The sequence below is a fragment of the Marmota marmota genome, unplaced genomic scaffold (genome assembly GCF_001458135.2).
Source record: "Marmota marmota marmota unplaced genomic scaffold, marMar, whole genome shotgun sequence".
Taxonomy (NCBI): Eukaryota; Metazoa; Chordata; class Mammalia; order Rodentia; family Sciuridae; genus Marmota; species Marmota marmota.
In genome coordinates, this window is record NW_026000229.1 from 35,309,955 (window position 1) to 35,325,398 (window position 15,444).

The window sequence follows — 15,444 nt, forward strand, 5'->3', positions numbered from 1 at the left end:
CTATTGCTGTATGTATATACGTGACTGTACGACCAATGTGATTCAGCAACCTGTACACTCAGAAAAAGGAGTAATTATACCCCATTTGATTCAAATGTATGATACGTCAAGATCACTATACTGTCATGTGTAACTAATTAAAACAAATAATAATAATAAAAAGAAAATAAATAAAATAAAGTTATGGTATCCATCTACAACTAAAAAAATATTTTTTAAAAATGAAAAATTTGGTTGGTACATGCCTTTAATCCCAGCAATTTGGGAGACTGAGGCAGGAGAATCCCAAATTCAAGGCCAATCTTGGTAATTTAGCAAGATCATCAACAATTTATTGAGAACTTGTCTCAAAATAAAAAGAACTGGGGATGTAGCTCAGTGGTAAAGCACCCCAGGATTCAATCCCCAGTACCAAAAAAAAAAAAAAAGGCAGGGGTTGGGGGGGATTTGAATACAGGAAAGTGAAACTTTCAACTGAAGATATTTGATCATTCATCTGTTCAACACTTAAGTGTTCTAAGCAGCTATATCAGTGAACCAAAAATAATCCCTTGTGGAATTTACACCCTATGGGGGCAGACAAGAAATTAAACAATAAAACTAATAAGCACATTGAATATTATATTAGAAGTGATAAGGACTTTGGGAAAAAAGTAAAATAGGGTAAGGGGGATATCAGGGGCTCATATGGGTAGAGGTAGTGTGTTACAATATTAACTAAGGTAAATAGGGTCCCTCTCTTGGTGAAGTGAAATTTTAGCAAAGACTTGAGAAGCTGAGGGAGTTAGCTGAGTAGATTACTAGGAAAGAGTATTTTAGACAAACGGAATAGCTGGAGCAAAGCTTCTGAAGCCATTCATAAAGAATTTCAGATTTTAATCTGGCTGAAAAAGGGGAGTTGTGCAGGGCATTGGGTGATACCATTTGACTTTTTTTTTTTTTTTTTAACAGACTTTAGTTTTTAGAGTGGTTTTAGGTTCACAGCAGAACTGAAAGGAAGGAACAGAAGTTTCCCATCCACCCCCTTCTGGCATGCATAGCTTCCTCCACTGTCAACACCTCTCATCTGGTCATTTTTGCTACACTGAATCTACATCAACACACAATTATCACTTTGACACATAATTATCAATTTGAACATACATTGACACACAATTGTCATTCAAAGACAACCCGGATGAAGAGGCTTTCTATATCACAGATTTGTGTGGAAGGAGATCCGAAGGTTGTGTATGTTGGATGTTTATAAAACATGCAAATGAAGACCCAAGTACTTAAATACCTATTCTATAGCCTTTTTTCTTGTCCTCTGCATTCAGTCACCTTTTCCATTTCCTTCTATAAATATCCAAATCAAACTTAGGAGTGGGAAATGGCTGAATTGGAAACACACACTGTGGCTTGAGGAACAGGAGAACCAAATCCTCACAGCCCAAGTCTGGCTCTTGGCTCTTTGAACCACTTTTATTCAGACCCATTGTCTTGTCTTTTTCTGATTTCATTTTTTCTATATTTTATCTTATGTACTGTGTAATTCTTTATTAGCAGCTTTTTTTTTCCAGAAACTAGAATTGGATATTCACTGTCTCACAAGCTTATCCCTTGTAATCAGTCTCTCCGCACACCATCTCCCCTCTTTTGGCATCCTATTTACATGGCACTATACCTACTTCCTGATGTACTCAGCCCTGTTTCATGCTTCCATTCCTTTACTGACAATGTTCTTCCTCCCTGGACTCTTAATTCTGCCCCTATAATCCCACTTCCATGCTGTCCTAACCATGTTCACACAACTCCTACTTGATGTTCAAAGCTTCTTTGCAAAGTATTCCCTGATTCTAATCCTCCCCTGTTTCAGGCTTAAACATGCTGCCCTTTTGTATTGCCGTAGCACCTTGTAAATATCCATACTGAATTTTTCATTTGTATTATAATCTGTTTTTTTTTAACATGTTTTCTCCATATTGAAGTTCCTTGGGGTCAGGGGTAGTATCTTTTTCTTTTTCCTTTCTTTCGATTAATTAATTTTTTTATTCCTATTTGTTATGTAAGACAATAGAGGGGTAGTATCTTATTCATCTTTGTATTCCCAATACCTAGCACTCTATAAGTACTTGAACTGAACAAGGGTGTCTCACTTGTTAAAGCCAGACCTTTCTTACCCACTCAATATAGTAAATCCCATGTCACTGCCTTCCTGGGAAAGGGGAGAGTAGCAGCAGAGAAAGCTTTGAAACATAGATGTGATAATACATACCAGCTTTTAGGAATCCCATGCTTAGTTCTGCTTCTTCCTTTGCCTCCTCCTTAATCTGGTGGATAGATATAGATATCTGGTGGATAGAGATAGAGGTAAATAACCACATATTCACCATCTCACAAGCTTATCCCTTGTAATCAGTCTCTCCGCACACCATCTCCCCTCATTTGGCATCCTATTTTTATGACACTATACCTACTTACTGATGTACTCAGCCCTGTTTCATGCTTCCATTCCTTTACTGACAATGTTCTTCCTCCCTGGTTTTTTTTTTTTTTTTTTTTTTGCATTGTTTTAGAATGCCAGAATATGAATCACATTTTTATGAGAAAGAAGGTCCACCCCACTGTGACTTGAACATGTAAATTACACTCTAGTCCAGTTTCCTTTAATTTTTTTTCCAGTTAAGGTTTCAGCTGAGCCCCTGGACTCACACCAGTGTCAGTTCAATGACATAGGTTCAGCTAGAAAACACAGCAACTTGAAATTTCTGTATCCTGCTATGTGCTATCTAACAGTTCATTTAAAAGCCCTAATAGCTCTTATCTATTGTATAAGTCATAGTGCTTATGGTAGAAATGCTAGAAAAAGCAAAGATCTACTATTTAAAAACATTTTCTAGGATTTTCTGATCAGATTGGGGTCACATTATTTCCCTTTTTCCAAACTATGAATAAAATTTTCTCCCACAAACACAAAGAACATTAACTTCAGGATGATAGAATCAAGTGGCTGATGGCTCTTTTGCATGACTCTTGTTTGCCCAGTATCTGCATGCCAATTCCTAGAGTTGATGAATCTCCTCACCGGCCACTGATTGTCTTCTCTTGCCTACACTTGATAAGAATAATTCCGAATACCTAAAGATATTAAGATTAGGACACCAAGATATCGTAATATTCTGCATGCCCTTTTCTTAAAAGATGAGAAATATGGTCTGCAAAATTAGCTTGGGGGAGACCTGCAGGGGAAAAATATTATTAAAATGAAGAATGAAAACACTGCTACTCAGGATTGGTGAGAAGTAAAATATAAACCTGAGAAGCATAGATAATCTGTAGTCACTGGTAACCTGAGCTAACTTTTACTATCCTGAAGACCTGACGAGAAAGAACTGTGAAAAAGCTCACCCTGGACAATTGAACCAATGGTGTCCATGCAAGTAGTAGTTTAAGATCATGGAATTTGGAGTCAGACAGACCTGTGTTTGAATCCTGATTTTACTCTTTACTTCCAGGTGATCTTGGGAAAATTACTTAATATCTGGAAAATCTCAGTTTCCACATCTGTAGAATGGTTACTATAATGACACCACATTATAAGTTGATGGTAGAATTGTATAAAATGATGTCAATAGCGCATTTAACACAATGTGAGACATACAATAAAAGTATAGGTTAACCCAAGACATGTCAAGATAGGGAGGAAGAGTCTACATCCTTCCCCAAGCAGTTTGTCCCTAGAGTTATCAATCAGTCCATTTCTAAGGACTGTTTAACACTGTGCAAGATCTTGTGGGAGGAAACATGGTCTCTACCCTCAAGAAGCTTACAACCTAACAAAAACCAATGCACCAAAGCAACTGGAGAACAATTAGTAGAACAGAATGTCTTCAAGTCAGAAGAAACCAGATAAAGAGCTGAGTGCAAAGCTATGTAGTTCCACAACTACATAGGTGATTCTTAGAAAAATGCGTTTTGATTGGAGTAGATAAAGAATGCCTCAAAGTTAATATGGCATTTGTGCCTATATTGAAAGAAAGAATAGAATGAAGAACAGAAAAAATAAACACTTATCAGGTGGTAAATAAGGATCAGGCTTTTGAAATATTTCAAAGGTAGTATATATTGCCTTCTTGATGATTCTTGTTTGGTTCCCTTAGCCATTAGTACTAGGCTAGGAGGTGTAGAAGAGAGGGAAGACATAAGAGAAAGTGATGAACCCAGCCTAATTCCATCTTAAGATTGGGAGCCATCTTGTCACAAAGTCATGAAAAGTTAATTTCTGTTTTACTATAAATTACTGAGATTTCTAAGCTTGTTTGGAATTCCTGCCCGTGCCTTGAATTGAACTCACCCATGCCTGGCTTTCCCTGACCAGATAACAACCCTCTCTAAAACCTTAGTGGAGCATAATAAATCCTGGCTCCCCCAACCAGATAACAACCCTCTCTGAAACCTCAGCGGTACCTCATAAATTCTGATGTTGGGATCTGAATTTATTCCCTACCTTGAAATATCATGCCACATAGAGCATTAACCTGTTATCTGCCTTTGTATTATGCTTGTCAAAATCCCCTTATCTGTAAGTTCTCAAGACCTCCCCCTTTGCAACTTTTTGTGCTATAAATCTCATTCTTGAAGAGCTGGGGGTGCTGGTTTCTAGCTCGCATTAGGGGAGAGAGTCGCTGATTAGCTCTCTTTGTGTAGACAAATACAAGCTGGCTTTAATTTGATCTAAAATTGGAGTCTGTGGTCTTTCCTTTGTGTCAGGGTTCAACAAAGGACCGTCTACATGGGAAAATGAGCTGAAACTCCTTCTGGTCCTGGAAGAGAAAGACAAGAAAGGGATATGGCAAGAATCTAGGAGTATCCTAGTTTCTTACCCTCCCTTCTCCATCTCTACAACTCTGAAGAGGAAGAGTAAATGGTGGTAGAGGAATCCAGGTGGATTTAGGTAACTCCCAGTTCAGGGACTTAGTTCTCAATTCTTTGGGCAAATCCTGGGGAAACTGTAAACTGCTCAGAGAGGCTCCATAATCAACATGGCACCACAGCAATATGGGGCCAACCAGGAATAATTCAGAAATTGCTGTGAGTATGAAGATCTGAACTAGCACCATAGTTTTTACAGCCTGTGTGTGGCAGGTAATGGAACCAGAGTTTCTTCATAACTAGTGTGGAGGCCTGGGGTCAAGCTAAGGGAAACTACCAAGAGGGAACATGAACTTCAGTGGAAGAAAGAGGAGTCCAGAATGAGTTTCAGAGAAAGTGGGTCAACTTGAACCTCAGCAGCCAACACAGAACACGGCAGGGCCAAAGGAGATCACAGGACATCCAAGATTAGAGAGGAGCTGGAGGCCTGTGCTCCTGTCCCTGTGAGGATATGTGAGCTTCCCCCACCCACGGTGTTCAGAAGTCATCTTAGGAAGAGGGCAGTTGCCTCGGTCTGGCTGGGCACAATTCAGGAGCCACTTGTCAAAAGAAACGAACTTTATTTTTAGAACACACACACCAAACCACACAGCTCCTCAGGAAAAACCTTCAGAGCCCAAGTGCCACCACCGGCTTCCCACAAGCCTCTCAACCTCCCCCACTCCTCCTGCTCTTGAGGCTGATTGGCTGGGTCGAGTGGGCAGAGCCAAAAAACGTCCCCCAATGAGCAGCTCCGTGGTCTGAAAGGGTGGGGAAACAGCCCAATGAGCATCACCGCAGAGGAGCCAATCAGTTGGCAGCTAGAAGTTAGCTGGGGCCATTGTGAGCCAATCATCAGCTGGCAGCTGGAAGTTTGCTAGCAGCTGGAAGTTTGCTGGGGCCCCTTTCCGCTGTGGCTCTCAACAGGCAGTGAGTGAAAGCTATGTCTTGAGAGTGGAGAAACAGCCTAAACAAAGAGTTTGAATTTTGAAATGGCTAAAGGAACACAGTTACCTAAGATTACGTAGTTAGCAAGTGGTGGAGCCCCAGAGCCTGTGTCCCCAGTCACTACACTACACTTGGACGTCACTGAGCCGGATGATTTCTCAAGTGCCTTGGAAGTTGCCCAAAAGTTGAATACCATAGGTACTAGGGAGCCATTATGGATTCTGACCTGGAGACCTGTATGGTGTGTAAGGAAGACCAGTCTGGCAAAGCCCTATAGGATGGTATGAGGAGACTCTGAAAGCAAGATATGAAACTGCAATATCTATATAACATAGGCCAGAAATGATAAGTAGAGCAGTTACAACAAAAACACAAGAAGGAATATATCACAGACTACTTGTAATAATAATAAAATTAGTAGCAGACTGTTTCACCCACTTATTATGTGCCACCACTGTGCTAAACATTACCTCATTTGACTATCACAGCAACTGTTATTTTTAGTCTATTATTTTAAGTTTGGTATTTTTCCTTTTCAAAAATTAAAAAAAAAATTGCAATACTAGGGATTGAATCCAGAATCACTCTACTACTGAGATATACCCCTATCCCTTTAAACTTTTAATTTTTGAGACAGAGTCTATGATAAATTACTGAGACTGGCCTTGAACTTGGAATCTTCCTAACTCAGCCTCCCAAAGAGCTGGGATTACAGGTGTATACCATCACACCAGCTGCTATTTTTCTCATTTTAAGGAAATGAAAGTACAGGGGCCATTAAGTAATGGGCCCAAGGCCACATAGCTGTAAGTGGTTAAGCCAGGCATCAAACCCTATGTGAGGTTGTAAGGAAAATTTGCAAAGCAGTTTGGAAAGGAAGTAACCTAAAGGTTCCAATGTAGTATGATGTGAAATTCACTGGAAGAACATTCCTGAGAATGATCGTTTAAGAATAATATTCTGTCTGTTCATAGAGCCCAAGATCTTAATCAGTCTTCTGATCATGGGGGAAAGAGATGAAAGGATCAGAGATTACATCAAAATGTTCATTTCTGAGATTAGAAAATGGTGACATTGATGACAGAAATGGGTAGTTGGAAAGGAGAGATAGTTAAAGGGGAACTCATAGAAAATGAGTTTAGTTTAGGATATGTTGAGTACGCCAAGATGGCATGCACAAATCAATTGCCCACGGGCTGGAATGAGATTTAATGGAACACAAATGAGTTTTTTTTTTTTTTTTCTTTAGCCCGATCTGTAAATTTGAGCCTTTGGTGAATACAGGGGAAATAGTAATGCCAATCTTCAAATTTAAAGGTTTACATTATTAACTTGGATCCTCTCTTTTGCCTTTATACTATAATAAATAAGAAAAGAGTAACCTGTGTTCTCTCCATGATACTAGAGGCATTTACATTAAATGACAAGTGAATTTAGAAATCTAATGCAGAACACAAATTGTCATCATTGTTTTACATTCAGCAGAATACTTTTTGTGGTAATGTGACTCTTTTGTGAGCCTCAGCAATTTCTAGATGCTGGACTCAGGCTTGTGGTTACTCAATAAACATCTTCACCTTTCCTTCTTTCTTATATCAAATAAGGTGTCAACAAGCCATAGCCCTGCCTTCTTCATTACCAAAAATCCTGAGTCATTTACTAAGGTAATTACTGTGGGTAACCATCTTAGCATAGAAGGTGAACTATCCAGAAATGGAATGGATCAATGAGTAATGAAGTACATTACCAGCTGGTCAACCTCTGTAGTTCTGGCCAGGGACTCCTTCAACAAAAACAAGCAAGGGAAAACAAAAAGAAGGGCAGACATGTGAGTTTAAATAAGTAGTCATAATTGTTTCTATTTATTGAGAACTGACTCTGGGCCCAGAACTGGGACAAGTGGTTTCAAGAATTATCTCTGTAATCCTCACACCCTATAAAGAGGAACTATTATCATGTCCTCTTTGAAGATGAGGAAACTGAGGCTTAGAGAAGGGATGTCATTTGTTCATGGACACAGGCCAATTGTAAAGAAAAGATTCAAATTCAGAATTGAGAATCCTGTCATAATCCAATGTCAAGGTAATTCCAAGGTGTGGACTGAATCCAAACACACTACACTAATCTTCCTTTTTAAAACAACCACTACCACATTTTATAGTACCAAACTGGAAGAGTCAAGCTGACACTTCAGGGAACATGCTGCTGGTTAGACTGGCCATACAGGCAGCATCGACCCTGCCCCTGAAATGCCAAAACTCCCTTCTCCTCATTGTCAATCCAGCAACCTGAAACCCATTTCTGTTGACTTTGAGAACTAAGCCTTACATAACTCTTTATTGCCTTACTTCTTTTATAGGCCTATGATTTCATGCCACATCAAATAAGGAAGGCACTGGTTTCTGTCACAGTAGTTGAACACAAGTCATTAAGGAGAACCATTGTCCTTTTGTCCAAAACAGCCTACCAAGCATGGAACTATGATAGAAATGTGTGGTATTTCCTGGGGATGGTGTAGGGCAGGCAAACATCCCAGGTGCCCAGTCTATCTTACTGGGAAGTGAATTAACATGGAAATCATTCTCTCATCTGGAAATTTGCTGCTGTTCTACCAAGTAATTTAGAAACCTGATCCTTTAATCTCCCTGTCTCACATCTTTAACCTCATTTGATCAAAGTTAAAGAATGGGCTCTAGCTTTCAGATCCTCATATGAGGATATAACTGCCCACATTTAAAAAAAAATGATGTCTGCCCCTAATTAAAGCCCTCTGAGACTCATCTTTATGTCTTTTCAGGACCACAGGAAAGTGTCGATTTCAGGAGGACTGAGTGAAAATCTGGCCAAAATTTAGTGGAAATGCCTGCTGTTTTGAACCTGGAAACATTGCTTAATGGTTGCACATGGCTCCTGGTTATCACCACACCCCTGAAGTATTGGTGAAACCACAGGACACCTCTGACACCTTATTTCATTTTTTTTTTTTTTTGTACTGGGATTGAACCCAGTACAGGGTGCTTTACTACTGAGCTATATACCCAGTCCTTTTTATTTTTTATTTTGAAGTAGGATCTTGCTAAGTTGCTAAGGGTGATCTCAAACTTGCAATCTTTCTGCCTCAGCCTCCTGAGTCACTGGGATTGCAGACATGCACCACTACACCCAGGTACCCTGTCTCATTCTTGAACACTATCCAGATGCTTCCCTTCAGAATGCTGTGTTTACAAACAAATGGGGCTTCCCATTCCTCTCTCTTTAATGAACATCCTCACTCTTTGCTTTTATAAGGAACTCTATTTAACTGATTCATTTGAAATTATTTATGGGGCCATAAACAATTGGTAGGGGAAAGGAAGGCTCGAGAGAAGGAGACCAAGATGTTTGTAAAAGTACTACAGCTCTTTCCTGACCTTAAACTAACACATTTCAGGAGATGAAGCCATCTCTCACTCAAGGCTTCTGGAGAAAGTGTTGCAGTGATGGCTTAGCTGTCCTGGCCCCTTGCCTAGGTGCAGGGTTTCATCTGCCAGGGTTAGAGAACAGCCACACCTCACCTTAATGATTTTTGCCTAAAGTCTGACCCAACCAATGAGAATTCAAACCAGAATAATCATTAACAACACTAAAAACTGACGCAGAATGATCATAGCCTGATTTCTTGTCAGGTTCTAAATAAACTTTCCATCACCTAGCCCAGCTGCTTTTCTTCTGGTTTAAAAGTTGTTCAGAGAGTTGCTTGGGTTCATTCCACATTTGAGCTGAACCTTCCCCAAACAACAGGCAGGGAATTGTCAGCACAGGTGGAGTCCTAGGAACTGGGACAAGGGCTTAAGAGCCGTGGAACCATGGGATGAAATCAGGCAAGGTGTTCCCTTTCCCTTTGTCTATAAAGAGAGCAGAGGGGTCTCTAGGCTATGGCCAAATCTACTCATATGAATTCGATATAGAGTATACTTAGTCAGTTAGAGAGTATCTAGCAGATCAGAGTGCATACTCCTTATGGAGTGGTTCATGCCCTTTTAACAGAGGTGGGAAAGGCAAGACCCTTCATGGCAGTCACATGGGTCATAGAGACATTTTAGAACCTGGATCCACCACTGGGTGACCTGAGGGAAGTCATGTAATCTCTCTGAGACACACTTTTCTCATCTGTAAATTGGGTATGATAAAAGTATCCACTTTACAAGATGTTTGTGAGGATCAAAGGAAGCAAGTATATTGCATGGTCCTTGTTAAGTAGGGCACACTGAAAGCAAATGCTGGTTTTCATCTCTTACCTGAAGTTCACATCAATTCCAGATCATCAGGGAACTACTGTCCTTGGATCTGTGCAGTGAGACCTTATACCTCAGATAGCATGGCACTTTGGAGTGCCTTCCTCAAAGTTTTCTGAACCCCTCTCCCAGAAGGAGAGTGCTGCCACATGGGCCCCCAATTCTGTTTTTCCTCTTTGGGATGCTCTCTCAACACCCCTCCCTCCCTCTACTCCCGTATGTGGTGTTGACCAGATGCCCTGAAGAGTTCCATGACTCCTATTTGTGGGGTCATCTCTGGGCCCTGTGTCCAGGACCAAGTTCTAGGAGGGCAGCCTGGTGAGTGGATCATTGTAATTTGATATTTCTTTGAGGGATCTTGCAAGATTGAACTGTCAGAATGGAGCTGATGTGCTAGGGTGATTTAATCATTCTAGGGTGATTTAAATTTTTATTTAGAGTTCCTGCAAAAATATTTGCCCAGGAACCCTTCAAACTCTAAGGGTATTTCTGCTTCTGGGAACTTGAAAACACTGCTCTTCATGGGTGGTAAAATTTATGTGGGCTTGTATTAAGCATAGTAATTATTAGTATAAGGACTCGCAAAATTATCAAATGTTTAAGCTTTAAAAATGGCAACAATTTGAAACATTACCTTTAAGTTAAAATTCCAGAATCATCCCCATTTCCTCCCCTATCCATCAGGCTCCTGTATTTCTCATACTGTCACCAAATCCCATCAGTTCTAACTCTGCATTTCTCTCAAATCTAGCCCCTTCGTTCTATCTCTGGCCTTCGTTCAGGTCTCCAAGGGGCCTTTCTCCACCTGGACAGTGAAGTCTATTGCCTGACTGCTTCCAGATTCTCCCCATACCATTCTTTCTCCTACACTGACTGTGTCATCATTCAAAGCAGCATCATTTACAATAGCCAAAAGATGGAGACAAATCAAATGTACACTAATGAATGAATGGATAAACAAACATGGTATACCCATGCAATGGAGTATTATTATTCAGTCAGACAAAGGAATGAAGTGCTGATACATGCTTCAACATGGAAGAACTTCAAAAACATTATGCTAAGAGAAAGAATCCAGACACAAAAAGCACATATCATACGATCCCATTTATATGTAACATCCAGAAACAGGCCAATTTATAGACACAGAGAAAAGATTTGTGGTTTGCTGTGGTTAGGGGAGAGAGGAACGGAGAGTGACAGTTTCATCGGTATGGAGTTTCTTTTTGGAATTGTGGAAATGTTCTGGAACTAAGTGTGGCTAGAATTGTACAACATTGTAAATGTACTAGATGTCATTGATTTGCACACTGTAAAATTGTGAAAATGTATTAGAACAACAACAAAAAAAGGTGTTAGCAAGCTGTGCACTATTATGGGCACCTGGGGCTCAGTCTTGCGAGGAACCTGTAGGGAGCCAGACAGAATGTACTTCAGTATTTTCTGCCCTGAAGGAGGCCAGAGGAAACATTTACTCACATATCCTGATCCCCAACGGTTAAGGTTTGTCCCATGGTTCTCCCCTTTCCAGGTCTGCACACGTGTGAGTGCCTGGCAGTGTTGTGGAGTAAACTAGTCAATAAAATCAGTAACAGTGTAAGTTATAGGTTATAGCAAGATAGATGATTATAAAAGCAATAGACAGGCCTAAGACTCCATTTTGCTGCCTTCTATAAAAAACTATTATGAGAACTATTTCTGAGAGACTGAAATGAAAGCTGTCTCCTTATAAAAATTGTTTTCCTGTACTTTGTACCCCACAAAATGTAATCAACTCAGGAAATAGTGATGGTTGTGATGAGCTACATCATGGGTTTGAGTACATTTATGGGTCTACATGACTTTAAAATAGATTATCACCCCCACTCAGCTGAAACTCAGGATACGGTTGTCTAACAGTTGTTTGGATCCAAGATGCTAATTGAGGTTTTCGGTTTTTTTTTTTTTTTTTTTTAGCCTCTGTAACTTGCTTGCTTACAGGACACTGAGAAAAGCCCCTGAGTTAGGGTCATTGTCCTTAAATTCCCAAGTCACGGGCCAGGAAATTGCTGTTCTCCCATAGAGCATTACGGGTGGGAAACAGTCCCTGGCCAGGTAAATAAAGCTCCCTTTTGTTTGAATTAGGACTTAAAGTGTTTTCTGAGGCCTCTCCCCATAACAGCAAGGCAGAGAAGTCCTAGGGCAGAATGTAAGAGATTCCTGATGAAGGTGTGCTGTCAGGTCACACCAACTGCTGTAGAAATAACTGGAGTTAACTGGAGTTAAAGGCAAGCAAAGGGAATGTGAAGTAGGACACAATATATGTTTTATACACCTTCAGCTTGAAATCCCACAGGTAGAGACTCACAGAACCAAGAAGTAGGTAGGGAGGAGAGAGAACAGGAGAGAAGTCTGAAGGATTCATTTCACTCCCTGGTCTTCACTTTAGCTTCAGAATGTCATCTCCTCTCTCTTAAGTAGCAGTTCATTTTTAGCCTACCTTCTCCCTCTCCACCACAATCTCCTGTGGTTCAAGATTGCCCACCCAGTTTCTTCCTCAGGGAAGTCTTCCTCCACATGGTCATTAGGTCTCCATTTTCTCCCCATCCATCAGCTTCTTCCTGCCATCAATTTTCTCCCAAATTATTTAGAATCCCTGGTCCTTAATTTTAGTCACTCTCATGTAACAGTTCTAGACTCACCTCTGTTAGCATTTTCATATCATTCATCTTATTAAATTACTTACCTTTGGTGAAACCAACTCCTAGGTTTCTCCGTGGTCACATGAGATAATTAGAGAACAACAACAAAAAACATGATAGGACATCTCTCTGTGCTAGAGATGACCTTTTCTGCACTCTAGTCTGTATTCTTTAATAATAGGACCTTTGTGTCTAATTGAACACATTGCTGCCAGGGATGAAAGACTGCATTTCCCAACTGCCCCTGTGTGAAGGAACAGTCATATAACTAAGTTCAAGCAAATGAGGGAGAATGTTGAAGGTTGCAGCAGGAAAGCTTAAAGAGAACTGACAGTGGTCAGCTTTTCATTGACTCAGCAGTCCCCTTTTTCTGCCATTTGATGCAGCTCCTGTGGTCACCTTGAGTCATGAGGTGACCTTAAGGATAGAAGCCACCAGCAAAGATGCTGAAGCAAAAACCAGTAGTTTCATTCACTAATGTAAATTACACCAACCATAGTCTTAATTCCAAAATTCTCTTCTGTAAAAGAGAAATTAATTTTGTTCTTATTTAAGCTGCTATTTTTTCTGTTTTCTATTACACGAACTCAAGCCTAATAAATATAATCACCAATCTCAGTAGAGCCTGGAATATCACCCCCAAATGCTACACCTTTTTCTGGCCAATTTATTAATGTATTCTCTTCTGTGGCTTTATCACTTTCCTCACATATATCTGACTTTTCACTTCCTATCCCATAGTTGGCATGTGACTGGGTCTTCTGTTTACCTGGAAATACAGAAGTCATCATTTCACCAGTGATAAACCCAGCCTAATTCTCTCTTAAGATCAGGAGCCATCTTGTCAAAAATTATAAAAGATTCATTTCTGTTTTCTGATATGAGGACTTCTATTTGGCCTGGCCGTATTTTGATGTTTTAAACATGCTTGGAATGCCTGCCCATGCCTTGAACTCACCCATGCCTGATTTCCCCTGACTAGATAACAACCCTCTCTGAAACCCTAATGGTGCCTCATAAAATCTGATGATGGGATCTAAATATACTCCCTAAGTGCTGAACCATTTAGACCATTATTAACCTACTACCCACCTTTGTATTATGCTTGTCAAAATCCTGTTATCTGTAAGTTCTCAAGACACCCCCCTTTTGCAACTTTTTTGTGCTATAAAACTGCGCTCCTAGAGAGCTGGATCACTGTCTTCTACGAATTTCAGGAGACAGTCCCAGCTAGACGGAATTACAAGCTTGCTTTAATTTGATTTAAAATTGGAGTCAGTGGTCTTCTCTTTGTGTCCTGGTTCAACAATCATATCAGAATCTCTCAAATTCCTGCCACCAACTTCCCTGCTTTCCCTCATGCCCCACTGCCTCTCCTCTTTAACAGGAGGGATTGCATCCCTTTTTCACCTGAGACACATCTCTCCACTCGGGGTCTGGGTCCCCTACCTCCCATCTTTTTAGTAACCATATTCTCCCAATTATTTCGAAAGTCATAGAAGTAGAAGTCTGTGTGCACAACTGGTCTACAGACATGTTTTATTTGGATCATGTAGGGTTTTTTTAATTTTATTTTTTAAATTTTCATTTTACTTAAATTAAGGAATCATTTGCACACAGGTTAAATCCATTAAAAATGGAACATGAGCTTTTCCCTAAGTCTTTATGGAGGTAGGATGTCCCTTTGTGTGGGGTTGGTAGCTGGTGGTGAAGCCAGAATTAGAGAGGCAGTGTAAATGGGTAAATCGAGTAAGGTCAGATCAAGGAGGCCAATTTTGAGTGAGTCCAGGAAGTTGGAGACTGTCCCCTGAAGGACTGAATTGTTAATCCCTTCAGAATCCTTCCTCTACCCTCATCAAGAACGTGCCCCTGCTCCAACCTGTTGCTAAGGTAGCCTGTCCCAGGAATTGCCCCTCCCTACAGGGAGCTATAAGGTTGTTCATTAATGTGTCCTGGGCTGCACCACCCTGCCTGTTCCCCTTCAGCCTACCTGTTTCCCACCTTTTGGCCATCCCACCTAGCATTTCCTAGGCCTAGTCATGTACGCAGGAAGGAGAAAGATTAGGGGAAGAGAACAGGAGAACAAAGGACGCCTTAAGACATATAAAAAGGGCAGAACACCTTGCTTCTTGGAGTACCAGGATACCAGCTATGGCCCCTTTCTCCCTCCCAGGAGAAGTCTATATTACCCCTTTTTAAATAAACCCTGCTTTATATGTTTGCCTCGGCGTGCTTCTCTAATGTTCAAACTTCACCATGTGGGGAATCAGGGCTCATCACCGATAATCGGAGGTATCAGTGGCAAGGACAAAGAGAACTAGAACCTTTTTGTTTTTTAGAAAGATGTTTCTGATAATCTTAGTTGAAGGGGCAGCTGTAGTGTTGTAGGACAGATGAAGCTGGACACCGTGGAATTAGGAGGAAGCAGGGTTATTAGCTGCAGTGGTCCAGAAGGGGGCTTTTGCCTCAACCAATTTGTCCCTCTGAACCCCGAATTCTGAAATGTTCAGAACTTTATACCCAGTGTGTATGGGGAGGGGGCACTCAGAGGCTCACAATCTACAGAAGTCCACATAAAAGTAGGGTTTTTTCCTACTGTTCTGGGCAATCAACACAGGCCTGGATACCAAAAAAAAAAAAAAAAAAAA